Below are 27,393 nucleotides of genomic sequence, written 5' to 3'. Positions count from 1 at the left end.
TTATTTTTTCCTTTCCCCCTTCCACGTCCTCCTTTTCGTAACCCTTTCCCTGCCTCCTTCCCCCACCCACTCCTTATTTTCTTGCGTTCTTTCAAATTTCTCGTCGTTCTTCTAATCACTTTAACATGGCGAACACTTTTCAATCGTTTACTCCCCGTCGTCCGACTCAGCGTTTAATTACAGAGAACCACGACTCGAGTAACTGGAAGAATATCAAACTCTGGGAGGGGAGGCACTTTTAAAGAACTTGCTGAGACTCAGTGTTGCCACTGCATGGCATCTTGACGCACAACGATGATTTTTCTCAACCAGTCTCGTCTCTTTCATAACTTTTCAACCACTGACGTTGTATTTAGCGCGAAGGTTTTGCATTTGTCGTCTATTTGTTCATAACCAGGCAACGGATTTATATGTTCATATATACTTGTATATATATATCAGTTGTATTTTGTATTATCTTTCCTATTGATGACGTAGGATATAAGAAAGCTTTAATTATAATAAGGCTATAATCAGGGAACGGATTTATATGTAGTAAAAATGTGCTAAATATATAAATACATATTTACATATTTTCACAAAAATGTGCAGTTAAATGTGGACTTAAAATTGTAAAAAAAAAATTACCTTTTTAATAATATAACATACTACACGAACTACATAAAATACAGTACGCTTACATTGACATTAATTGTAAAACAACACAAAATATGTTTTCATTTTCTGTTTCCAAAACATTGAATAACAACATTTAGTTGTAAGTGTTCGAACGTGAATTTCCTTTGTCTCTTTAAGATGGATTAATATTGACTAAAAAACTGCGTTCAACATCGAAAAGTTATGGGAGTGTATTTCAAATTCGTCAGTTATTCACAAGAAATTCACCAAATTCTTTCGGTCCCTAGGGGACATGTAGTTATTGCGTGAATATGGATTATATGTTGAGAAATGTTCTGAAATATGGAAATAATGTGTAAAAAGAACTAAAATATGAGCAAAAAAAATGTGGAAAATGAAAACTGAATTTTTCGTGCCTACATGTCGTGATGTGCGCCAAGGAATGCTTCACGATAATGGAAACGTTCTCATGTTTGAGCTGAATGAACGGATAGTTGGTGGGTTTGGGAATAGCAATTTCATGGAAAAAAGTAAGATTTTAGTGGCATATAATCATAGTTGGCAACACTAGCAGTAAAGAATTTTGTCACATGCGAAAAAAGAAAGAAATCGTGGCGCAACATTCCTTCGAGGGTCAAGGCGTACGAACGATTTTCCATTGGGTGATTTTCTGGCTTACAAATAGCTCTCCATTTGTCCTCACAATGCTGAAATGTTGGGCTCTTGCTGGGGATCGAACCCGGAATGAACACACTAAAGGCGGGTGTTGTGTTAACAATTTCGAAATGCAGGTCTCTTCGATGGCGTAATTGTGACGGCATCGCCTTTAAATCAAGTAGTCACGTGTTTGATAACCCGTGGAGGTACATAGAGGTTTCGGATCCTGCTTAAATTACAGATCCTGTTCAGATTAGCCTATCTCCGCATAAAGCATACTTGAAAACAACCTAGCCGACGTCCATGGCGTAGTGGTTAGCACAGAGCGCTAATACTCTAGGGGTCCCGGGTTGGAATTCTGCCCTCAGCATGGGTGTTTTTTTGTTTCATCAATTTCATCATATCATCGCTCATCCTCACCTTCGCGGTTAGCCAAAAGTGGCAGACAAGAGAAGTAAAATAAACCTAATCAATCAATTAAAAACAAACTCAAAGCAATGACCCCCTTGGCGTAGTCACATACCAATATGGAATCAGTGACTCTCCTAACTGTACATCCTGCAACATGCCAGACTCTTTAGCCCACAGGTTAACGAAGTGTCGAAACTCCTCTACGGCATAGAACAAATTGAGAACAATGCTCAGTTGTATATGCCGCACCTCATTAACACAAAGTTCAAGGATACAGATATAGTTTTCCCGGATTTCAATTTTTTTCCACCAACAAAACAACGAGCATTACAATGGTTGATAACTGAATACTTATTATATATATATTTCACAATGACGAGAGCAGTTTTCAGAAACAATTCAGTATTTTCTTGCAAGAACACTACGAAAAAAATCATCTTCAAACAAGGAAGAAATGGTATGGAAATTTCTTAATAGTGCTTTATACTTAATTTAGGTCAAACAAAAATGAAAAGGTTCTAACCAGATAGAAATACAAATTGTAATAGCAGTAATACACTTATGTAAACAACAATGTAATCCCATAACTTGTATACCAGAATGAGACAATAAAAAAAATTAGTGGTAACGTCGTCACTTTGTAATCAAGAGGTCCCGGGTTGAATACCCGACGGAGGAAAAATGCACAGTGGTTCGGATCACACTTGAAACTGTAGGTCCAGTGCCGATTAGCCGACCTGTGAATAAAGTGGACTTAAAACAACAATTTAATCAAGCAAACAATTTGAAGCAAAAGGCTGTGCAAGAAGACACCAGCCTTCGTGCAGTAGCATATCCAGGAAAACTGCATTCCAGATGTCGCTCCGATATGACGTCACCGACGTCCACTGGTTAATTGCGGGAAGATGACTTCTTTCAGTATAGCGATGACGTAAAGGACCCGGAGATCGCCCCGCCCTTGGAGCGATGCAGGAAACAAGAAACCGCTGCCGGTTGTGTCGACGGCATGAAATTAGGTCCACTCCGGTCCGTAACATGACACGCCGCGAGATGATCGACTCTTGCATCATTTGTTTTCTTAATTGGCCGCACTCCGCGCTCTGGCGTCAAGGCACGCCCTTGCCCTTCTCCGTACGCCCACTGGCGGAGGAACGACGAGTTGGTGTCACGGGTACGGCTCATGGGAAGGAGGATCACGTTGTGGGAGGGGGGGATATAAACTGAGTTTTTTTTACACCTACCGGTCCTCTCTTCTATCAATTCGGTATCAAACTCGATTCTTAGTCTAGAATGAGACGCGCCAGAGCAACAGCGAAATGAAATTTCGCTACCTTCCTTAATACCTGGTAAGTATAGTGAGGCCGCCGCGCGACCCGCCTTTCTGGCAGCGTCACCCTCTGTTGCCGCGTTTACCTGCGAAGGAATTTGCAGTTAACCAGCCAATTAGACCTACCGCTGCAAATTTAAAAACCTCTCCTTCCCGAAACAGCCAGCAGGAAAATAGGAGTTGTCAAAAGAGTCGTTCTGCGCTGTAAATGAGGGCCGGTTCTTAGCCTGGCCCGGACATAAGGGTCGGCTGCACCATTTACCGACACCAGGGACGCAGTTTTCCCACTTTTCTCTCCTTTCGAAAAACCGCTATGATATTCCAAAATCTAAAAAAATACATATGCTTAGAATTGAGGACTAAAAGTGGTAAACGCTGTAAGTGCCAAAAGCGAAAGTGTTGGGAAATCGCATCGTTCCGCACATCAGCCCGTAAGAACGTTCACACTAGTGACGTCTTTACACGCCCTTTGAACTACTTGGAGGGCTACCACCCACTTTTCACGTTTACCACATTATAAAGCATGGCACATTTCACAGTTTAACGTGGAAAACGGTGTTTGAATTATTGTGGCACTTACAGCGTTAACCAATTTTAGTCTTCAATTCCTGCTAGAGTATTGACGTGAATCTTCAGGTGGTTTGCTTTCTCTGTTGTCTACATATTAGAAATAGACTTACGTAGCCACGAAACTGTGGAGAATATCTAGGCAACAGCGAATCTAACCTCATGAAGATTCAAGTGAATGCTCTAGAACAGCGGTTCTCGAACTTTTATGTCACTGTACCCTTTAGTCGTAACTAAACGTCTAATGTTCCCCGGTTTCCCCGAAGAGTGGGTTTTGCGGATTTTTTTTTGGCTGCCTGATTGGTATGGCCTTTCGATATGTTGGAGCCGTGTATCTGCAATAGAGCAAAATGGCATTCGGGCTGTATGTGGAAAGATGGTAAACAAATAAACATTAGAATCCAACGTTTATTATTCTATTGGGTGTTCCTACGTTTACAATCTTTGTGAATGTTTACTGGTTGAAGATCTCCACGCTTAGAGGTGACGAAGGAAAGCGTGGGAGGGAGACCAGCAGTCGGTAGGTATGCCTAGGCCCTTCATGGGCTGTTGCGCCAAGGATTATTAGTTACAAAAATAAAAATGTCAAACACATGTATGCCAAGAAGTGTATAAAAAACTTTAATTTTTACATATTTTTTCCAGAGTTAATGAAAGAAAGAACAAAAATAAGTTTGTAAAGAAACTGTCAGGCACGATTTTGGAGTTTTGATTGTAAATCCTCAGAGTTTGTAGTGAGAAGGATGTGCCTGTGCTGACACCTGGTTGTGCACTTGACACTTTCGAGCGGAGATTCGGCTCCAGAATTGGTATATTTCTGTACTTGTTTTTTTTTTAGGTACACCATTGAGTGTACACCTCCTCGAAGCTAATTGCGTACCCCTTTAAATAGTTCATGTACCCGTGGGTTATGCGTACCACAGTTTGAGAACCACTGCTCTAGAAGGAATTCTAAGCAGATGCCGTTTTTCAGATTTTGGAATATCATAGCAGTTTTTCGAAAGAACAGAAGACCACAGGTCCAGCCAGGCCGCAAAGAGTAGTGTGGAATTCCCCGTGGTGACGTGGAGTATTGGTTAGCGCACCGGATTTGTAGTACAATCACAGATCCGTTGTAGGTTCGATCCCAACCACGTGTGCTTAAACTTGTTGGTAACCGTAAACTACAATTTTCACAAATACAAATCGTATCTGATTGCTGGCTATTCCAAATAAACCATTTCTCCCTGTGCATGTAAGAAAAACCCTAAAATTTAAATTTGAGTTTTTTATCGTGCATACATACAGATAAGAGTTAGAAACTGCACATTTGTGAAACATTAAAATTACATTAATTGCGTTAACTACGTGTAGCCGTTAATACTTTTCAAACGGTCGTTGATGGCGCTGGAAATTGACTTAGTTACACCGTCATTTCTTCAGTCAACCTTTTTACAGTATATGGCATGTCCAGGATGATGTCGGACATTACATACCCTTCATGTCCTGCCCGTTCTAATAAACTCAATTGGGGGCACAAGCAGTGCCGGTAGAAGCAGATTTTTTTTTCTCACAACTTCAATCATCACACCCCTTGTTCTTTCAGGAGTACCTTTGGTTGAAGATATTCAAAAACCTTGTTGAGGAAATGTTTCTTCCATGCAAGAAAGCGAAAAAAAATAGCTGTAATGTACCTCTTGATCGGTTACTCGTTAATAACCGCAAAAAGTAACCACTTACACTTAGGGCTTGTTATGACGACAAGTATTCAAATTTCCCGCCATGTCGAAACGTTTCAGTCGCCACCCGGATCTACGGTTCCTGCGCAACGAGGGTTCTCGGGCGATATCCCTTGCGAGCAAGAGAACATCTTACGAGCGTACGTGCATATGAGCAGACGCGTGTAAAAGCGACGGCAAACTTAATAACAGTAATTGGAAACACTTTACAGCCCCCGCCGCAGGGGGAGGCGAGGAGTCCCAAATCGTCCAGGATGAACGATGCATCCGAAGTGGAACCCAATTTTCACCGGTCGCCTCACCTTTTTTTCCCCCACTGCTGGACAAACCCCGCCTGCCGCAAACTCTTTGTTGTCCTTCGCGATAGCGAGAACTTCATTAGTTCGCCGATGAGCAGGTTCAACTTGTCATTCACGATGCATGACTTTATCTCGTTGCGGTCTTTCTCCGGAGGTAATGGTCCCCTCGAGACCGAGAGTTCTGTAATCCTCGTCTCTGAACCTTCCTGCCTGATCGTAAGGACCACACAATGATCTCCAGAGGATGTATTCGCACGCCTAGTTTCTTTAAATGCATTTGAGTCGCGGTGGTACAGTCGGTAGAGCATCTGACTGCCAAGCGGGAGACCGAGGCTCGATTCCCGAGATGGGCGATTTCAGCTGGAAATTTTTCCTAAACCTACATCCGTGGTGGAGTGGTTAGCACAGCTCAACGACGCCAAGGGGTCCAAGGTTCGAATCTCAGCCTCGGCATGGGTGTGCTTTGTTCGCATCCCTTCATCAGTTTAAACATATCATCACTCGTCCTCATCTCGCAATTAGCCAAAAAGTGGAAGTAAAACGAAGTAAATCAATCAATCAAATCCATTAAGCGTAAGTGGCTTTTGTGCTCACCCAGCCTCTTCTCAATGAGTATGGGGGAATGGAACTGATTATAAAACCTACAGTGTGGCAGAGATCGAGAATGTGTGGAATTCCACATCCACACCCCTACATACCCACAGGGTATGGTGTAATACACATGGGAGAGCTTTACCAATCAGAATTTTTAATTTTCTAAAGCTCCAAATTACACTATAAATCGGATGTCGTTTATCCAATTTGACATTTTATATATTTTTTAAAATATATTTCAGAAACGATTCCAATAAGATTTTTTGTAATTATAGTCGAAGTGATGAAAGAGTTTCTGTGCAGTTTTCGCACTCCATAAATCCACTAGTGTCGATCTCCGTGTTTGAGTGGTTATGACAGCATCTACGAGACCAGTGGCCCCGGGCTCGAATCCCGGCCTGGTCGTGGGTGTTCTTTGCGAGTGTTCCATCAAAAATTTCACAATATCATCACTCATCCTCATTAGCCAAAAGTGGCAGAAAATCGAATTAAAATAATCTAAATTAATCAATCAATAAATGCATTCGCATGAGCTAAACTCGGTGGCACAATAACCTTCTGAGGGCTAAAGACTGCCAAGGAACTTTATTATTTGATGACGCGTGGTCAACGCATCGAGTCCCATTGCCATCGTTCTCTCGTTTTCTAGATCCAAGTCCTGTATCACATCTTTCCAGAGCGGCACTTCAATCGTCCTCATGACATTCACACAATTCCAAATATTGTCAATCTCCCATCAGGAATCGAACCGGAGACAAGTCGTGTCGAAGTTCAAGTCCCTTCTGTCCGTGTTAACTATCGACATTTCAGAAACGGCAAGGGCGATAAAGACACAATTTGGTGAACTGATAAACCAATCAAATAATTTCTCAACGTAACAAGAGGCTTGGGTTTTTAGAGTGCTCACAGTGAGGCAGATATGTGGCGAAGGAACTGGCGGTTGGGGTAGCCCGAGCGCGCATATCTGGCAACGATGAGCGAAACAAACACAGCTCGAGTGACGTGGCAACGTGGGAGCGTTGCAAAGGCCAGGGTACATAATCACCGACGAGAAAGATTAAACGCCAGGTAATTTGTGCCGCGGTGCGACGTTGCCAAGTCGGCAGAGTCTAGCGTTAATTGGCGGTCCGGCTCTAATTACGTGACATTCCACCGCGGCGAGGGAAGGAAAAGGGGGCGAAGAGGGGCGCGTCCCCCTCCGATTGGCGTCGCGAAAGACCGGCTCGCGGGGCGACGGACGTGGCAACGGCGCTTAAACGGTGCAGCTCCCCCACCTCCCTCCTCCCGCACCGCACAAGGACACTGGCTGGGAGTCGAAAGGTCACACTGTGGCAACACAAACAGATTAAGGTGTTTGGGAGAGGCGGCTGCGAAACGCGAAGCTTGTTTCCTTACTGAAAGGAAATTTGTATTCCCTTCCCCCTCCTTCCAAGATATGAAACGAAGAATGCGTAATTCCTTTTCAGTTTAGGTCCACTTTATGCAGAGGCACGCTGAGCTGAAACCCGAACCAAGGAAATTTGCTTACATGTTGAATCGAACCCGGTACATCATGATGGTTAAACCATATAATCAGTGGCTTGGCCAGGATTTTCGGAGGAGGGAGGGGTTACGTATACTATTTTTTAGTAGTCGGCCCTTATTTTGGCCTTTTTTATTTTTTTTAGGAATACTGGGCTAAAGGGGAGTTATAACCCTCACAACCCCTCTTGGGCACGCCAATGCATATAATGTATGTTATTGGTCTGTGGCCGGAACTACTTACGCACAAATGTTTCCCGTTTCAAATAACATCTTTGACATTGTAACACCTGCAAAATTATAGCCATTTCGAATTTGTAATAGAATATATTTTGTAAATATCTGATGCGACACCGAATTTGATCATGTTGTTAAAGGTCCAGAAACCTATACATTCTAGTCTGTTCTATTGGCTTCCCCTGCAGGACCGGAACCTTTTTTTCTCGCACAATTTAAATTAGGTACAAGCTGCGTACTGTTTCATTAAAAAAAGGTCCCTGGACCGTATTTAAATTGATCCGGAAAAAATGTTCCTGGACCGTATTTACATACTTTTAAGATAAAAGGTTCTTTACGGTCCAGAACCCATTTACGCTTCCTCATTTTCTCTCATGGACCGGAATTGAATTTATTAAAACCGAAACTACACGTGTCTCTTGGAAACCAACCTTAAGAAATAAATTATAACTTTCGAACCGAGGTGACAAACAAGCTACACGTGTTGTTGTAGCTCGCACTGGAACGTGTCGCTTGTCACTTCGATGTGAAACCCGCTTGTCGTTTCGGTTTGAAACCTCCCTCAGACTTTGTTTTCTGATTCATTGACGTCCAACATAAATTGATCACATCAGAACATATGCTAATAGGCAATGTATTGTTAGTTTCCGACACTTCGGGGAGAATTGTTTATCATTATTATTATTATAAAAATTACCAAAAGTGAAACCAGTACCCTTATGAGATAATTGTGGTCTATTATACCATCTATGTCTCATTGAATACAACTATACAAGCTTGGTGCCGCAAAAGTGCATCAACTAGAAAAGTTGCAACCGGATAGTTGCGTGTCAACCTGTTACAGTCGAAAATCGATCACACATGATGTATCGATATGAAATAGCCTAAGTGGTCTCCAGGTGTATATTGTATATTATTCTCCGGCCGTCGTAGCAACTGGTGTCCATTCACAGCGCAGAACTGCTTTTTTGACAAAATCCTGTATCCCTGCTGGCTGCTTCATGGAGGAGCGATTTTATTGTTGCCGCTTCTCGCCCAAGCAATAGAACTAATTGGTTGTTTAACGGCGAGTTCCTTCGTAGGTAAACGCGGCAACAGAGGGTCACTGCCATAAAGGCGGTCTCCGCGTCGGATATAATTCGAACTGTATGTCTCACAACGCCTGCAGTGAAGAAACTCTCTCGCACAAAAAACTCGTTTAAAGTAACGCATTCCAGCTGTCAACGGGAAATACACAATTGTCAATGGTTAGATTCATTGAGAGTCATGGCTACTTTTTTTTTTTTTTTTTTTTTTTTTAAGTTTGAAACCTAAATGCCAAGTCCAGTTCAATCTAGTGACATGTTTCAAATTTACTGGTGAGTTACTCTGCCATTATAAGGGGCAGCCTCTGTAAAAGGAACAATATATTTTCCATGCAGAAAAACGGGCACAGGTGTGTTGGAATTTCGAGAAATTCGAACTGTTTAAACTTCCGGAGGGGAGAGAATGACGTGATATTTATTTTTAGTTTGTTTAATAACTACTGAAGAAAAATCTCAATTTCGATAGCTTGATAAGTCTCCCAATGGAATTGCTAAGAGCCGTCTACAGCTGTGATTGATTCGACATCAACGAATAATATCGCTTAGTAATTTATTCCAGTACTATATCTTGTACGTACAGTCACGGACACTGACGGCTTGTAACGATTCCATTGAAACTCACTGTATTCATTACAAGCCGGCAGTGTCCGTGACTGTACATAGCTCAATGATTCACTGAAACCAAAACTATTATCACAGAAATGAAAAAAAATTAATACAAATCATAAGTTTTCTCCACAACCGAAAAATGAATCTTTTCTTCCCAGATAAGTAGATCCAGGTAGCTACAGTGCCTCACAAACTATATTGATTTGTACCTTGTATAGATCGACCACAAGGAAAAAAACCTTGGGACGAAAAGTCCCCGCGCAGCTTTCCCTTCTTCCCTCCACCTCGGGCCATAAGGAAGCATCGTCCACTCTCCCCCTCCCCTACTCGCGGGAGTACGGTGCACAGGAGTCGCGGTTCTGCGCAGGTTGCTTTGCTCGTGGTTCCACTATAGTGGCGAGGGATATACCTATGTAGTTTTTTCTTGTGGGCAAAAGAGAAAGTTGCGGACACCGAAGAATGTATGTTCAGATAATCCTCCCAGTCTCCTGGTATATTGACAGAAAATGCTGATTTCACTATACTAAATGCCTACTGGTGGCTGACTTTGGAAGCTACTTCTATCTGCCAATCGTCTTCAAATGGTGTGTACTGGAGCGGGTGGCAACCTCACATGCGACGTGAACGTTCTAGGAACAGCAACAGCTGCCATGGAACAATGTTGCCAAGCAATGCTTGTTGCTGTGTTTTCTCTTGTAATGGAAGCATAATGAACCAGGTCCTTCGACTGCTATTTCCTACTTACGCGTATGTGGGTCCACTCGTATGCTATTCAACAACCCTCCGCGCGGGGGGGGGGGGGGGGGGTAAGAGAAACTATGCGCTTACAGTAGGTTTGGCAAGATGAAGTGTGTCTAATCTCGCTTGCTTGGTGCCGCGCGTGACATTCGATACTTAAGATACGAAATTGAACGATGTTAGCCGAACACAACCGAACTGATTTTAGATTCTTCGCTTTCCAGCCGCTGGTTTATTTGACGGGGCCTCAACAGGAACAAACCCGGTGCCGATTGGCAGAAGCAAGCACGAGGGTTAACGAAAGTGTCCGAAGAGACTCGATTTAAAGCTGGTACATGGTATAGCCACTGGACGATCATAGCAAATCGCAGAGGCATGAGAAGTGCTGCTGCGCGGGAAGTCATTTTACGCTCATCTTGAAACAGCGAGAGCAGCTCACCTGCACTTCCCATCGGGCTTAGATTGTTTCATTTTAGCCATCGCCCTCTTTCGGTCCTCCCTTGAGAAGCCAGGCTAAGCGGAGATTCACTTTTTCTGCCATTCTTTCCGGAATTATTACATCGTTCCGCAACTGTTCAGCTTTGGGGTAAAGGCGCTCCTCCCAGAGTACCACTAGTTCCATCCCCGTTGGGAAAAAATGGGGGAGAAGTTTTGACGGTGTGGGAACGAAAAAGGGACACGAGAGAGAGAGAAATAGAAAGTTGGAATTTTGCTCTCCCGCGCTTTCAAAATATGCAAACGGTGTTAGGAGGAAAGTGGGCATGTAATTGGTCTCGGGGCCTGACGTCGTCTCTATTGATTGGTGGAGAAGGAAGGGGGAAGGAAAATCGAGTTATGGGAGTTCGCTCGAGTCCCAGTTGGGGAATCCCTCGACTCGGGGCAGCTGGGAGTTCCCCGTTCTCCCTCCGCCGTCGAAGTTACTGAAGTGGGGGTGGGGGAATCCGTACGTGTGCTTGTGGAGGCCCTCATCCCCCCCTCTCCGTCCGCCCCTGAAGTAACTGGCTTTCGCAGTTCTTCCCTTTAACACATTTACAAGTGGCCACGTCGATACTGCACCATGCAGCATTGGCAATTTACGGTACAGCGGTCTACTGCAAACGTCCTGGCCTTCCAGAGGAATCCTGACGAGTACAGCCAACATCAAAAGTAGTTGTTACAGAAAACGGTTGCTTTCACATATTATCCTCATTGCAAAATGATCAGTTGCAAGAACCAATGAAAAATTACACCTCCTACCTGTGTTGTACACCGTGTTATTACGGAACAATCAAATGTTACCGAGAATACTTTCATGATAATTGGAGTTATTAAAAATAAAGCTGAAAAGGGCAACTTCTGCTTGTTTGCCCAAAACAAGGGTTTGGGTAGAAACAGCAGAGCATCAGATTGAAAGGCACTGTACAGCGAACATACATCGCAGAAGCAACAAGAGACTTGTTTAATATCTTAACTGTGAGTGGCTCTGTATAGCTATACAGTGTTCAGAAAGCAACGCAATGTTACAGAGATATTGATTTTTTTTTTCCTAACGAGGGACAGTCAACAATGGATTATATCAAAGCGCACTTCCAAGACGACTAATTTTAAAACATTTGTGGTTGGCTCGATCTCCAGAGTTACGTATGGAGCAGAGCCATGGGCAATGAAGGATAAAGGGGCCAATGGAGAAAGAGTGTAATATGGAAGACCAGAAGAGATAGAATAGGTTGATTGATTGATTTAATTAATTTTACTTCGCGTTTTGTTCCTCTTGGCTAATTTGCGAAGATGGGGATGAGTTGATGAATGGACATTCACAAACAACCAAGCCCGAGAGGGATTCAAACCCGGGACCCTTGGGAGATAGAATAGGGAATGAAGTGGTTGGACAAAGTGACCGGGTAGTGAAGCTGCAGGAGAAAACTTGAGGTGGTCGGGCATATGAAGAGGTTTAGTCCAGCAAGACTTACGAGCAGTTGGACAAAGGCCGAAGGTAAGGCACGAGTAGTCGGGCAGAGGTTCGAAGCTAAGGCACGAGTAGTCGGACAAAGGCCAAAGGTAAAGCACGAGTAATCTGACAAAGGCCAAAGGTAAAGCACGAGTAGTCGGACAAAGGCCAAAGGTAAAGCACGAGTAGTCGGGCAAAAGTTCGAAGGGAAGGCACGAGTAGTCGGGCAAAAGTTCGAAGGGAAGGCACGAGTAGTCCGGCAAAAGTTCGAAGGGAAGGCACGAGTAGTCGGGCAAAAGTTCGAAAGGAAGGCACGAGTAGTCGGGCAAAAGTTCGAAAGGAAGGCACGAGTAGTCGGGCAAAAGTTCGAAAGGAAGGCACGAGTAGTCGGGCAAAAGTTCGAAGGGAAGGCACAAGTAGTCGGGCAAAAGTTCGAAGGGAAGGCACAAGTAGTCGGGCAAAAGTTCGAAGGGAAGGCACAAGTAGTCGGGCAAAGGCCGAACGTAAGGTACTAGTAGTCGTACAAAGCCCGAAGCGAAAGGAAGGCACGATGAGTTGGGCAAAAGGCAGAATGGAAGGCACAGGAAATCTGGCGAACGCCGAATGGAAGACAGGAGAAGTTGGGCAAAAGGCCGAAGGGAAGGCACAGGAAATCTGGCGAACGCCGAATGGAAGACAGGAGAAGTTGGGCAAAAGGCCGAAGGGAAGGCACAGGAAATCTGGCGAACACCGAATAGAAGACAGGAGAAGTTGGGTAAAAGGCCGAAGGGAAGGCACAGGAAATCTGGCGAACACCGAATGGAAGACAGGAGAAGTTGGGCAAAAGGCCGAAGGGAAGGCACAGGAAATCTGGCGAACGCCGAATGGAAGACAGGAGAAGTTGGGCAAAAGGCCGAAGGGAAGGCCAGGAAATCTGGCGAACACCGAATGGAAGACAGGAGAAGTTGGGCAAAAGGCAGAATGGAAGGCACAGGAAATCTGGCGAACGCCGAATGGAAGACAGGAGAAGTTGGGCAAAAGGCCGAAGGGAAGGCACAGGAAATCTGGCGAACAACGAATGGAAGACAGGAGATGTTGGGCAAAAGGCAGAATGGAAGGCACAGGAAATCTGGCGAACGCCGAATGGAAGACACAGGGAATCGAGCAGAGGCTGAAGGGGACACAAGTAAAAAGAGAGTGGTTGTGGAAAAACAGAGGCTGGTAACACTGGATGATGATGACGGCGACTCCCAGACACACATCAACTACCAACCGAGAATTTTATCTGCCTTACCCTTCGGTTATCTCCCCGATGGCGCAGTGGTAGCGTCGTCTCCTTGTAATCAAGGAGTCCCGGGTTCGATACCCGGTGGAGGCACAAGTGGTTCGGATCCCACTTTAAATTGTAGGTCCAGTCCCAATTAGCCTTACTGTGACTGTGCATAAAGTGGACTTAAAACAACAAATCAATCAATCAATCAATCAATCAACCTTCGGTTATCATCAAAATCCTGTGGATATATTGGGGAGTGTTATCCACGTCTACAACCACACGCGCTGCCGCCGACCGATCTCTCGTGACTCAGTTGACTAAGAGCAGAGCCAGTGGACTCGTTCCGATCGCTCGGCCGGTGTAAAGTGGAGGAAGAGGAAGAGTGTGAATGCAGGTACGACTAATGTTGGTTTCTGCGGTGACACCCCAGTCGGCAAGAGGCGGCATCCGCGCTTTGTGAATAGAGGCAAATCTACTCCATGCGGTCGGATTGGCAGCGAAGCTGTTGAGTTGGTCCGCGCACTCCACCGCACGCCAGTCGTATACAACATTCATTGGCCACAAGTGCCGTATAAAGTTCGCGAAATCTACGTATGTAATGCAAAGTTTGTTTTAAGTACACCTGATGCACTGAAGGGCCAAACTAAACTGGACTCTTAACTCGTGACACCCTTCTCTGACACCCTTCTCTGATTTGAGAGAACCACGTATATGGAAATGGTACGGGATAATAATGCACATTTTGGCTTCTTAATGAGATCCTACAGAGACAAGGAGCATGGAAGTGATATTTGTGTGAAATTTGGTTCTTTTAACGGTGTCGAAACCAAATATCTATTTTAATAATATGAATCGATAATATCAACAATATTGTGCGGATAATTGCCAAACACTACAAAATTCAGATGTCAAGAATCAATTGAAAGTTACTCATAATATCGATATAATTTATTTCTCTTAACTGTGTCTCTTTATTCTTTACGATAGGTTCGGTGTCGGATGGACTATATTTTCTGTGGAGGCGGTTAATTAATTTTTCAGCTCTTGCTAAGTTCAGTGGAGGTTTTTGAATTTCTAGATCTTGGTCATCTATTTTCTAGAGGCGATCACCCATTTCTAGACGTCAAAGGGGAGACGATCGCCCTTTTCTACACACAAAATTGGAGGCGATTGCCCTTCTCTAGACGTCAAAGGGGATGCGATCGCCATTCTCTTGACGTCAAAGGTGAGACGATAGTCCTTCTATAGACGTCAAAGGGAAGGCGATTGCCCTTCTCTAGACGTCAAGGGAAGTTGATCTCCTTGTACACTCACTTACACTGTCGGCCTCCGTGGCGGAGTGGTTATAGCACATCGAGCTACGACGCCAGGGGTTCCTGATTCGAATCCTGTCCTGGGCATGAATGTTTGTGAGTGTCCATTCATCATATCATCTCTCATCCCCATCTTCGCAAATTAGCCAAAAGTGGCACAAAAGGCGAACCAAATTAAACCAATCAATCAATCTCACTTACACTGACTATTTGCTATTATTTTAGACGTCTCGAGGAGGACTGATGGCTCAATTTTAGATGTCAGGGGAGGTGGTCGTCATTTTTTTACTTCTCGTGGAGATAGGGGGATTCAAGTACTGTGTGTAACAAACCGATCACAGATTTTATTGCAAGCGTCCGCTGTTATTCTACATTAATGCTACTGACAATGACATCGCTTGTTTTGCAGTGTTTATTTTTCTTTAGCATTGATGTTGGGTCGCCGTAAAAAACATCCAAAACATGAGCTATCTTCAGTGCATTCGTGGTATCACTTTGAGAATCCCTTTCTATTGAGAGAAACGGTCTTCCGTGTGGGTTTCCCTCTAACGGACATATATTCAGCAAACGGTGACAATCGAATAAGTTCGTTAACCTCCTCTGAAACCTTCATTTCCTCCAACCCTTCTTGCTCCCTCCTTCCCCTGCTGCGATAGAAATCATTCTCTCAATCCTATCAGAGGCAAAAGAAACACGATTTTTTTCTTCTTTACCCTGAGAGCAAAAATAAATTAATTAAATTCCTTTTAAGTAGCCCATTTCACCGAAAAAGCATTTAATACCGCCGGGCATTCGGCAAGCAGGTGATCAAAGTGGTTTCTCTTGCATATGTAATTACATCAGTCCCCGCCTAATTACCCCGCAGTCGAGGACGACGACTGGGGAATTCAGCAGAAATAGCCCGGTCGTTTTGGAATCCAGCTACGCGACGCGACGCGATTCTGGTTAGTTTCCTTCGTCGAAAGCCTTTGCAGGAACTCTGCGGAAGCTTTCAAGATTCTTGGTTAATTAATATCTCGATTAGAGACACTGTTTTTCGGCTAAATAAAAACCCGATTCCTGCCGGACGCAGTGGACAATCCTGCGGCATGATGGATCGAGTTCTCATACTATTCGGAAAAACATACGAGGACGGTCCAAGAACTCGAGGAGCTTGCCAGGGTTTATCTCGGGGGGGTCTGGATAAAACTTTCAGTATGTGCTTCCCCGATATCTTAGTAGTATATTGAATTTGCAATCAGGAACAAAGTTCCCTTTGTTACGAAGTGGTTTCCTCCTACTAAAAGATTCAGAAAGGGGCAGATTTGGTTTCGAACCGATTAAAGGGCATTTTTACAATATTAGCCTTGTGAATATTCATGCCCCAACAGAAGAGAAAAGAAGAAAAAGACCAGTTTTATGATAAACTATAAGCGGTAGTGAACCGAATTCGAAAACATGACGACATGATAATACTAGGAGATTTCAAAGTTAAGGTAGGGACGGGGGAAGATAAAGTGATGTAGTGGGTAGATCTAATGGCAAATCTTGCAACTGAGAGCAATATGATTACAGCTAGCATCCAATTGCAATACAAACCAATCCATAAACCAAACCATAACCAAATAGACCATGTAATGGCCAGCCGAAGCAGAAACACATGAATACAAGATGCGAAGCCCCCGACTATGACAAAGACAATTACATAGTAAAAGTAATTATAAATGAAAGAGTAATTAAAGTTAAGTTAAATAAGTCGAAGATTTAACTATGGAAGAACTGCAACTTACAGGACAGAGGCGAAATAAAGGAATATCAGCAAATGGTTAGTTTAAAACTTGCTGAGGACCTTGAAGAAGAAGATACTTACAAAGAATGCAGACACATCAAATCAACTATAGTATGCATGGGCGTCCGGAAGGGGAGCCAAGGGGGGGGGGGGGGCACGCCCCCCGGAAAATGAATGTGTCCTTATAAAAATTATATATTTCACACATAATTTCATTTCAATCACAGTAATTTATGTTAATTATTATAAATTCGTTGAAGAAACATGATAATTTCAGACTGAAATAGTGTTTTCTGAGAGGGCATCACTATTTTGGAGGAAAATGTGTGTCCTTTGACTCCCCCTGGAAAAAATTACCTTGCTTGCCCCTCCCTGAAAAAAAATCCTGCGGTCGTCCATGATAGTATGTACAACAAAGGAAACGATACGAAACACGAAAAATTAGAAATGAATGGTGGGATGAAGATTGTCCCGGAAAAGAATAATGCGAGAAAGAAATGTAAAGAAGAACCAGACCAAGTGAAGAATATTATTATTTAATGAAGAAAGAAGAGAGACTTAAAATAAAGGAAGTAGAGAAGGCAATAAGAATGAAAAACACGTAAACTCTAATAAATAAAAACCTTTAAAACTGGGCCTCGACAACAGATGTTAGTGTGCAAAGATTTGGAAGGAAATTTAATATCAGATGAACGAAAAATGTTTGAAACATGGAAAATCTATTTCCATAAACTTCTCAACGCTAAACTCAAGGATATGGAAATCCTTACAAATGTTAAAAGCAATGAAGAAAGGGAGGAATGGACATAGTCTCCCACCTACACACGAAGAAGTATTTCAGATAAGCAAGGAAATAAAGTTGAATAAATCCCAGGATCAGATAATATTACTGGAGAACTAATACATAAAGTTTGGAGGAAGTTGGAGACAGGTTTTATAATCTTATAAATATACCTCGGATTTTTAGGTTCTAGAAAGTGTGCTTTTAGGTTCCTAAAATAGGCTCTAAAAATCCTAAAATAGGATAGAAAAATCCTGAACTAGGTTCAAAAAAACTTTATAAATAGTTCAAAATTCCTGAAAAATTACTGATGAGGTATAGTCACCGGCAATGAAAACGGACACCTATATCCTGAAATACGCACTATCTTGCATAACGTTATGTGTGTTGCCTAACCCTACGGCAATGGCAGAACTTACCATTGGAAATTTTGTATTAAAATCCACTCTTAGCCGCGTAGTTAGGCAACAATCTTTTTTCACGTTATCCACAGTCAAACTCCGCAATTTTGTCTGTGAGGATCATCTTATAGCTATGCTGAAAATAATCTTTGAAGAAAAACATAGTCAGTGGTGCAAAACTTGAATGCTGAAATGTTAGTTTGCAAGGCGTGAATGCCACAAAGTACCAGTGACGAGAAAGTGAGTAAGACCACACAGATCAGAAGTTTGCATTTTGGACTGTACAGGCAACAGTGGCACCAGACATTTTGCTTTGTTTAGAGCTTTGAAAAATCACCATGGGCTTGGAGGAAGGGAAATCAACAGAGAGTGTGTTTCAAACACGTTTCGTCATTGAATTCTTTCGTGACCAAACAAAGCAAATGCCTCTGCGTGACATAAAAATCCTGTAAAACCTTTAAAAATATATAAAAACCTAAAAGAAAGCTTCATTTAGGCGCTTAAACCTAAAATAGGTTCTAACAAAGAAAAAAAATTAGGCGCTATAAAACTTTATCAGTTTTTTAACGAAACGCTGTCATAACTTATTATTTCTTACATACGTTTAAAGGAAAAAATAGGTTGAAAAAACTAAAAAAAGGTGTACTTATAACCAAAAAAACTGGTGAAAGAAGAAATACGCATAGAATGTATTGAAGGTACAATTTGCCCCATATATATAAAAGAAGGCGACCCCAAATCCTGTGAAAATTATAAAGGAATAACATTATTAAACATAACTTACAAAATATTTTCTGCGTTGTTATACAACAGACTCATGGAAGTGTCAGAAATAAAGTAGGAGATTTTCAAATGGGATTCCAACCTGACCTACATGACAGGTCAACGGTAGATAATATTCATATAATTAAGCAAATTTATAAAAAGTGTCATGAATATAACATTTAAATCCATAATATATTTATAATTTTAAAGAAACACTTGACGAAGTAAAGATATTATTATAACAGTGAAAAGTCTGATTTAATACGTCTAATTACACTTACGTTAAAAAGTACAATATCCAAAGAAAGAATAAACTTTCTGAAAATATTGAACTCAATTTAGGTGTAATACAAGGAGACCGGTTGTCAGTTTTTCTCTTAGGTAACATCTCGAACAGACTCAAATATGTGCATAGTCAGATTACGTGCTAATAATACTCTTCAGAACGCACCAAGCCACGATAGATATTTTTCTAAAATTAAAGAAGGAATCCAAAGAAGCTGACCTAATTGCATATTCGTCGAAGACTAAGTATGTGTGAACTGTTCAAGAAAACTACTAGGAAATCTGATTATTTTCATAGAAGGAACATTTATCATGCTGTAAATATCTTGGAGTATAGTCAACCAGAAACTACCACAGAAGAAGAACTAAAGGAAAGAGTAACTGCATGGAATATCATGCACATAAATTCATATTTACATAAAAATTGCTATGAAAACATTCCAAGTAGAGTGTGTAAAATCATTATAACGCCAGCGGTGACCTATGGCTGTGGAACCTGGGTATTAAAAAAGCATATTGAGAAAAAGCTCTTGATTTTTGAAAGAAAGATGGTCCAAAAAAATTCGCACTTACTCAAATTGACAATGGAGTATGAATAAGAAGACCAACGAAAAATTTGTGCGAGAAATAAAAGCTATTAACAAAATTAATAGAATAATTGCATACAGTGGCGGCGATTACGTCACTTTTTGCTCCCACACTAGGTCGGCGGGATATTGAAAAAAAAAAATGTCAATTTCCCCTTTCAAATAAAATCCTGCACGTAACCATTCACGATTTTCTATTTTTTTATGTCAAATCAAACACAGACCTGCTAGCGTACAGGCTAATATTATTGCCTTGCAGTGAGAGAGACCAGAGGTTCAATTGCCACCGAGGTGGAGTGGTTCAGATTCCACTCTGAACTGTAGCTCCAGCTCCAAGTAGTCTTCTCCGAGTATATAGATCCACCAAGATTTTGGAAACCTCGGAAAATATGCGAACTACAGGCTTCCCCGTAACTTTAACTGACACTAGCGCCACTGCTCCCGCGCTAGGGTTTCAGACGGGTTGGTGGGTCTATAACAGTGGACTTACAATACAATATGCCATGAAAAAACTATTTACGTACTTAACCACTAGTAATTCACAGTTATTTTATTGCATTTCTTAAAATCAGACCAATCGCTGTATTCACTGACATCCCCTTCCTCAGCTAAATCAGACAAAATAATTTTGCTCCAAGTAACTATTTTGTAACAATAATTTTGGTTTTTCACTTTCTCTATTGCATGAAAAATCAAATAGAAATTAAAACGATAAATAATCATAATGACACAGCATTTCAATAATAGTAACAAACAGTTTACAAGCGAAAACATAATGCACAAATGTGTCGTATCTTTAGCATTCGGACATACCACGCTCGCCACAGTTGTAACCTTCATTTATGTCCATTTTTACACCAATAGATATCACAACACAATTTGTGAGAATGTTGTTTGAAATGAAACCTAAATCTTCATCCGAAATTTTAGTTTCAGAAGTATATTATTATTTCTGAAACAGTTGTTTTAATATAGTAAAAACTCTTATTTGCTTCCTGAACTGATGGATATCAAAGTTGAATTTGTAATTTTCTTTCTCACGATATGAAAATTGTAATTCAGCCTTTACTAACAGCGAGATGGTTGAGAGATCGGCTTGAAATTTATGTCTTCTTACAAAGAAAATTTGGACACTGTTAAATACAAAATCCTGCCTAATATATCCTTTATTCTGAATTGGATACAGTTACTTTCGGACAAAAATAATACGTTCCTTTGAGGTCCGGAGAAGTGTAGCACATTCTGCCATCTATGGAGCACTTGGCGAACTCAATTTTACTACTGCACCCAGCTGCAAGAGGGAATTGCGATGTACTCCGCAGTCATCACGTATCGGAGCCGGCAGGCATGGCCAATCCATTCTCATTTCTCTTGTTCTTGGCAACATTGATTTTCTGTTCCGCGGAGGGGGCGGGAGGAAAGAGAATTCGGAGGAAAATTTCACCACCAACCCCGAATGCAAACGGACGAAAAGTAAACAAGCAATTCATTAGCTCCCGACACCCTCCAACTCCGAACGATTCTGCTCCTCAGAACGCACGTCACAACTCATTTGGAGCCGGGCCCCAGCCGTTCGAATTTTATTAGATTATCGCTCCTTATACAGATTATCTAGACCCCTCCTCTCCGCCAAGTTTGGCAAGGCTTTGCTGCGGTGAACATTCTGCGCGGACTCTTCGGCGAAAATATTTCCACCTCGAACGCTTGATTCCAACAAATGTCGGCAGGCTGCGCCACTGAAGCGATCGGCTGTCCTGCTAACTGCGCTGCCCGTTGGGTCCTTCGGGCTTTTAATGAGCAAATATTTACCGCACGATGAATGGACGTTAAATAATGTTCTGCTACGGAGGACTTGGAAGCTAAGATTTTCCGGCCGCGAGTCTCCAAGCGGGAATGTGTCGCATGATTATTCATCATTATGGGTCCGTGTTCCGCTCATTAATAAGGGTGTCCCTATTAAACTTAGCTACTTTATCAGCTTAGTTTCTGCACCGTGACGGGTTGCGAAAATTTGGACTACGCTTCTCAAAGACGAGCAACCTAAGTTGGTACGCTGGTGATTACCATTAAAATTCGGTAAGAATGCTAATGACGCCTCCCAGAAATGTCAACTGGCCATCTCGCTCGATCGATCTAACCACCTCAGACTTCTTCTCTGGGTCATATGTACCAGATGAAGAATACCAGACAGGAAATCATATCGATCAACGAGGAAACTCTTGAGCGTGTCTATGAAAATTTCAGTGCCTTACTTTGTCTTTAAAGTCGTTAGAGACAGGAAATAACGAATCAAGTTCTTTTCAATGTTGAATTTTTATTGAAAATTTATTTATGCACAAACAAGCTAATCGGGACCAGACCTACAGTTTAAAGTGGGATCCGAACCATTGTGTAATGTACCACCGCCAGGTATCGAACCCGGGACCCCTCAATTACAAGGCGATGACGTTACCACTCTACGCCATTGGGGAGTCCACCAGATGGGTGAGAAATCCGCATAAAGAAACTAAATATATAATCATTTCTAGTGAATGTACAAGCTGACGAAACTAAAATATATTTTGAGACACTATTTTCATATCACATCAAACAAATGAAAACTGGCTCAGAGAAGTGAAAAAGTTGCCTGACTGCGACAGCCGTCTGTAAATATCACATTTTTCTCGTTCTGCCCATCAACATCGTCAATAGCCACAGCTTTTTGGAGGCAAAAATCAACAAAACTCCACACAAACATTTTCTCTGTGTCAATGGCATGTTACAGATCCCAATATTGTAAATATGTTTCTCCAATTTTTGTGTTACACCGCCGACATAAATGGCACACAAAAGGGGGGGTCTTAGTTTACAGCCCTACACATTTAGAATGTAGAAAGGTGAATAATTTGTAGTTTTGTTTGTCGTAAACATTATGATAGTATTTTAGCATTTGGTAGGTAATACCTATATAATTATCGTAACATGATGTTTCTATTTCTTATTTCAGATCCAGTGTGGTTGAGTGTGGACGTTCTTGTACAGAGTATCTTCCCAACAAGAAATATACGAAGTTCACCTGGAAAACAATGCATTTACGAGGTTGAAAAGAGATGCTTTGTTGCATTTCTCTGCAGCAGTTTTTATTCAATTTAAAATGTATTATTAGAGACAAAACAATCATATCTGTGTAAACTGACACCCTTTGAGTTTAGTGTGAGAACCGGACATGTGAATCTTCATCAGGTGAATTCACTTTCGAGTCTTCAACCAACGATCGCCAGCTGAAAGTAGTTCCCAACAGACACGTATCTAGAAATATATTTCGGCGGGGTGGATCCGAAGCAAGTATGTCAGAAATAACAATAATAGTAATAATAATAATATACATATTTAAATTAAAATTATTACGATAGGTAAAAACACGGTTTATAATTAAATATATAAGAGCACGTGTTTATCGTGTAGTTAAGATTGCAAAATTTGTATGAAAACAACAAGGAAGAAAATTAATGTCAAATAGATACAGAATTGAATACTTATTGAATAACAAAAAGGACGTTAGCTTCAGATGAAAATAAAGTTCGTGTTTAATATTTTATTCATATTATTACAAGTAGTACTCTTTCTGTCTAGCCTTCTTAAACCCGAAGGTTTATGGCTGCAGCAACAGAAGCCTTCCACCTGTCCCTCTCCTGGGAAAGATCAATCAAATCGTTTCCATCCTTACAGATTTGCTTTAGGTCCATCGCAACGTTATCCCCTCCATGTTCGTCTTGCTCTTCCTACTGGTCTCTTACCATTAGATTTCCCGACAAGAATCCTGTAAACTCTTCTTTTCTCTCCCATTCGTGCCACATGGCCTGCCCACTTAAATCTTCTTGATTTAATCATTTTAATAATATCTGGAGATGAATACAAATGATGTATCATTACGAGTAGTAGTGTGCACAAATCATCTTTGGTACTGTCATTCAAAGCCGTATGATTACAATATAATCCTTGCCTTCCAGTAAATTCGACGGAAATAAATAACCCTCATTCATTATTTAATTTTAGAACTTGGTAAATCTTTCGGGAGAGTTCCGGACCTCCTAGACCCCTCCGTAAGTACGTTCTTGTTTCCCAAGAAAACATTGCTCTTGCTGTCCTGCGTCTTTACAGCATTTCGCAGCGTTACGAAACAAGAAACCTATTACATACCCTATTAATATATTCACTTAGCAGCGGCACTTCCGTAATTATGGGGTAACACGTGCCACCACTCTGAATGCAATAATCTACCCTCGGCGACAAATTGTTCCTAGCAAACTCGCAGGTCCTCGAACGCAACGGCATGCGAGGGGAATCAATTTATGTCGTGCGCCGATCTCGTGTGCGTGACATTTTCCTTCCCGACTTATCATTCATCCAATCAAGCGCCGGCCGCCGCAATCGACCTCCGAGGTTAAGATGTCAAGCTGTTGGGGTCAACTGTGCACTCAGGCTGTACACACTCATTTCAATTCCGACGCTACGCAATCTCTTGGGAAAATGTCGAACGATATTGCTTTTTCCATCATTTCTGTTATTTCGCAGGAGAAACAATCGACTATTTTGTTTTATTATTATTATATTATTATCATTCTCATAGCGCTGCGGACTGTCGTGAATTGCTACTGTTTTATCCACTTTATTCGCATCTCGTCCAACCAAGTAATACGAGCTGGTGACAAACAGATCTGGGACGTAGCTTTTCGTCAAATTGAAGTTTTCTTTATGCTCAGAAAGGCTAATAGGGATTGGGCGTACGGTTTAAATCTGGGACCTCTCGATTACTAGGCGGCAGCGTTAGCAATACGCAACCAGGAGCCGAGTTAATAGCTATCGCGTTGGCGTAATCATGTCAGCAACTGTATAAACTGCAATTTGAGCGTTCCGTTATGTACGAAATGCACTCTCATTGGCTGTTGACTTAAGCCACGCCCACAGTTGAGATTTCCACATAGGTTTTGTAATGATGTAGCTGGATATAGAGACGGGTTGGCGGGTCTGTCCGATGGCGCAGTGGTAAGGCCATTGCCTTTTGATCAAGGGGTCACGGGTTCGATACCCGGTGGAGAAGCATGGTGGTTCTGATTCAACTTTAAACTCTAGGTCGAGTCTCGATTAGCCTATATGTGCATCAAGTGAGCTAAAAAACAACAACTCAAAACCCGTTTAGTACGTGGGATATACCGTGAGCGCAAAGCACAACTAAGGAAATTGGAGGTAATGTCTAGAGAACCTAGAATTGTCATAGTGCCCTCTCGTCTCGTGGACGAGGAAGCCTATCTCGTTCTCTGTCTTGTCTCGATATTTAAATTCCAATCTCAATTCTCGTCTCCGTCTCGAAGTAGTGTCAACTGAGTCTCGAAACTAAAAACTAGGGCCGATATCAGTGTTATTGGTAAGAATTTATTTACCGACATTGGCCGATACTTTTCCAGCATTTTGGTCTTTCAGCAGCTCCGCCAAAAATGCCGCGAGACACTTTGGTGGAGTGTAATTTTCCTGGAAATTATAAAAATTCGAACTTTCTTTTTATTCTACACCAGTTTTGTTTGAAAAACTTAATTTTGTGATAAGCTAGACCTCGGATTTTAGTTTTTTCAACCTATTTTTTCCTTTAAACGTATGTAAGAAATAATAAGTTATGACAGCGTTTCGTTAAAAAACTGATAAAGTTTTATAGTGCCTATTTTTTTCCTTTGTTAGAACCTATTTTAGGTTTAAGCGCCTAAATGAAGCTTTCTTTTAGGTTTTTATATATTTTTAAAGGTTTTACAGGATTTTTATGTCACGCAGAGGCATTTGCTTTGTTTGGTCACGAAAGAATTCAATGACGAAACGTGTTTGAAACACACTCTCTGTCGATTTCCCTTCCTCCAAGCCCATGGTGATTTTTCAAAGCTCTAAACAAAGCAAAATGTCTGGTGCCACTGTTGCCTGTACAGTCCAAAATGCAAACTTCTGATCTGTGTGGTCTTGATCACTTTCTCGTCACTGGTACTTTGTGGCATTCACGCCTTGCAAACTAACATTTCAGCATTCAAGTTTTGCACCACTGACTATGTTTTTCTTCAAAGATTATTTTCAGCATAGCTATAAGATGATCCTCACAGACAAAATTGCGGAGTTTGACTGTGGATAACGTGAAAAAAGATTGTTGCCTAACTATACGGCGAAGAGTGGATTTTAATAGCAAATTTCCAAGTTCTGCCATCGCCGTATGAGTAAGGCGACATACATTACATTATGCACGATAGTGTGGATGTCAGAATATAGGTGTCCCATTGCCGGTGACTATACTTAATCAGCATTTTCAGGAATTTTGAACTGTTTTAAGTTTTTCTGAACATACTTCAGGATTTTTCTAGCCTAACTTAAGATTTTTAGGACCTATTTTAGGATTTTTAGAACCTATTTTAGGATTTTAACAGCCTATTTTAGGAACCTAAAAGCACACTTTTTAGAACCTAAAAATCCTAGGTCTACTGATAACATAACATGTACTTTAATATCCTGATGTTATTGTTGAATATTTTAAATGAAAAATCTTGGTAACTTGATGCATATATTTGGAGTGGAATAGTTACAAACAAGTATTAATCAAGTATCGGCATCGGTTCAAAGTGGCATCGGCTCAGCCCTACTCAAGTTGTCGGACGAGGCGAGTCTCTTTTCTTTCTAGACTTGGTGCCATCCAAACACCAGCACACGTTCCTAACGCCGAAATATGGAAGCGAAAGACATGCGGGGAGAAGGGAACCTTGAAAATAAAACAGGAAAAGGCAATTCAATTGTCTATTCCTTGATCCCCAAGCAAACCACTGTCGAAAAAGGGAAACGTGTTGCGGGCAGTTCCCACCCTAATCTGCTCCCGTTTCTCATCTCACTGTTTGCTCTGCGCCTTTGAGAAGGAGGCGTGATTCAGATTGCCAGATTGAGGTCCGGCGCCCGTGCTGTACCCTTAAGCAGCGCGCGGTTCCCTTGGGAGGACGACGTAGATTCCGTTCTGCCTTCATATTTTCTTTCGCTCCTTCCAAAGGCGTCTGGAGGGGGAGATGCAATGTGTTTGCTGCAGGGGATAAACAGGGAGGGAGAAGAGATGTTACTGAAGGGGATGAAGGTGGCTTTAGCAGGTCAGACGCTGAAGCGATGAAGGGTAAATGGATTTACTTTCTACCGGAACTCGCCGCGACTTTCAACTGGCTTCCGCCGTACGTGAAAAATCTTCTAAGGGCTTCATATTGAACGAGAAGGGCTTTTCTTACTATGAAGTTCCTAAGGACTGTTCAGGAAAGAGAAAGAAAATATGATAACATTCATCATTTGTTGGCCGCTTTACAAATTGATCGATAGTAATGAATGACGAAGAAGACCGGAAATACATACGTGGTACTTTATCTTAGCATTCCGAAATCTCGTTTCGATAGTATCTCTATTTACGATGACCTACTTTAATGCAAGCAGATTTATAACATGCGTTTGTACGATGGATACATGTATGAAGAGGGGGGGGGGGGCTTAAACATTCTGATCGAACCTGCCGGCGTCCATATCGTGCTATCTATTTTAATGTGCTTTTCCATAGAAAAAAAAATTACAGTGGATACTATAAATGTTCCGCATAGTCGTATACATACAGGGTAGAAAATGTTATTTTCGGAAGGCTTCGAAACCTTAATGAGCAAATTGTTACTAGGAAAAGTTGTTCTTGAAGTTCTCTACACGCTGTTAAATTTTGTTGGTGTTGTGCGCACACACCCTGTGGATGTAAAATTAGTTGTGGCATATTCAGACATATATCTTGGATAGTTTTTTAGATGTCTCGGGGAATGTGAATGCCGCTTCTGTCATCCCCTTAATCCGGGCTCAACCAAGGGACGAACCTACGTCATTGGTGATCCGTATCAATATTTGAGCCACAATACTT

At 41.8% G+C, this 27,393-nt stretch overlaps 1 protein-coding gene across 3 annotated transcripts in view; it reads right to left on the bottom strand.

Moving 5' to 3' along the window:
* LOC146001442 (LIM domain transcription factor LMO4) overlaps positions 1 to 27,393 on the bottom strand; it is a 305,897-nt gene that overhangs the window by 69,499 nt on the left and 209,005 nt on the right. The gene's annotated exons all lie outside the window — the stretch shown is intronic.

This window comes from Lepisma saccharinum, chromosome 1 (assembly GCF_977018435.1).
Source record: "Lepisma saccharinum chromosome 1, izLepSacc3.1, whole genome shotgun sequence".
Lineage (NCBI taxonomy): Eukaryota > Metazoa > Arthropoda > Insecta > Zygentoma > Lepismatidae > Lepisma > Lepisma saccharinum.
The sequence above is the reverse complement of the archived record's forward strand: the minus strand, read 5'-3'. Positions and strand labels throughout refer to the sequence as shown.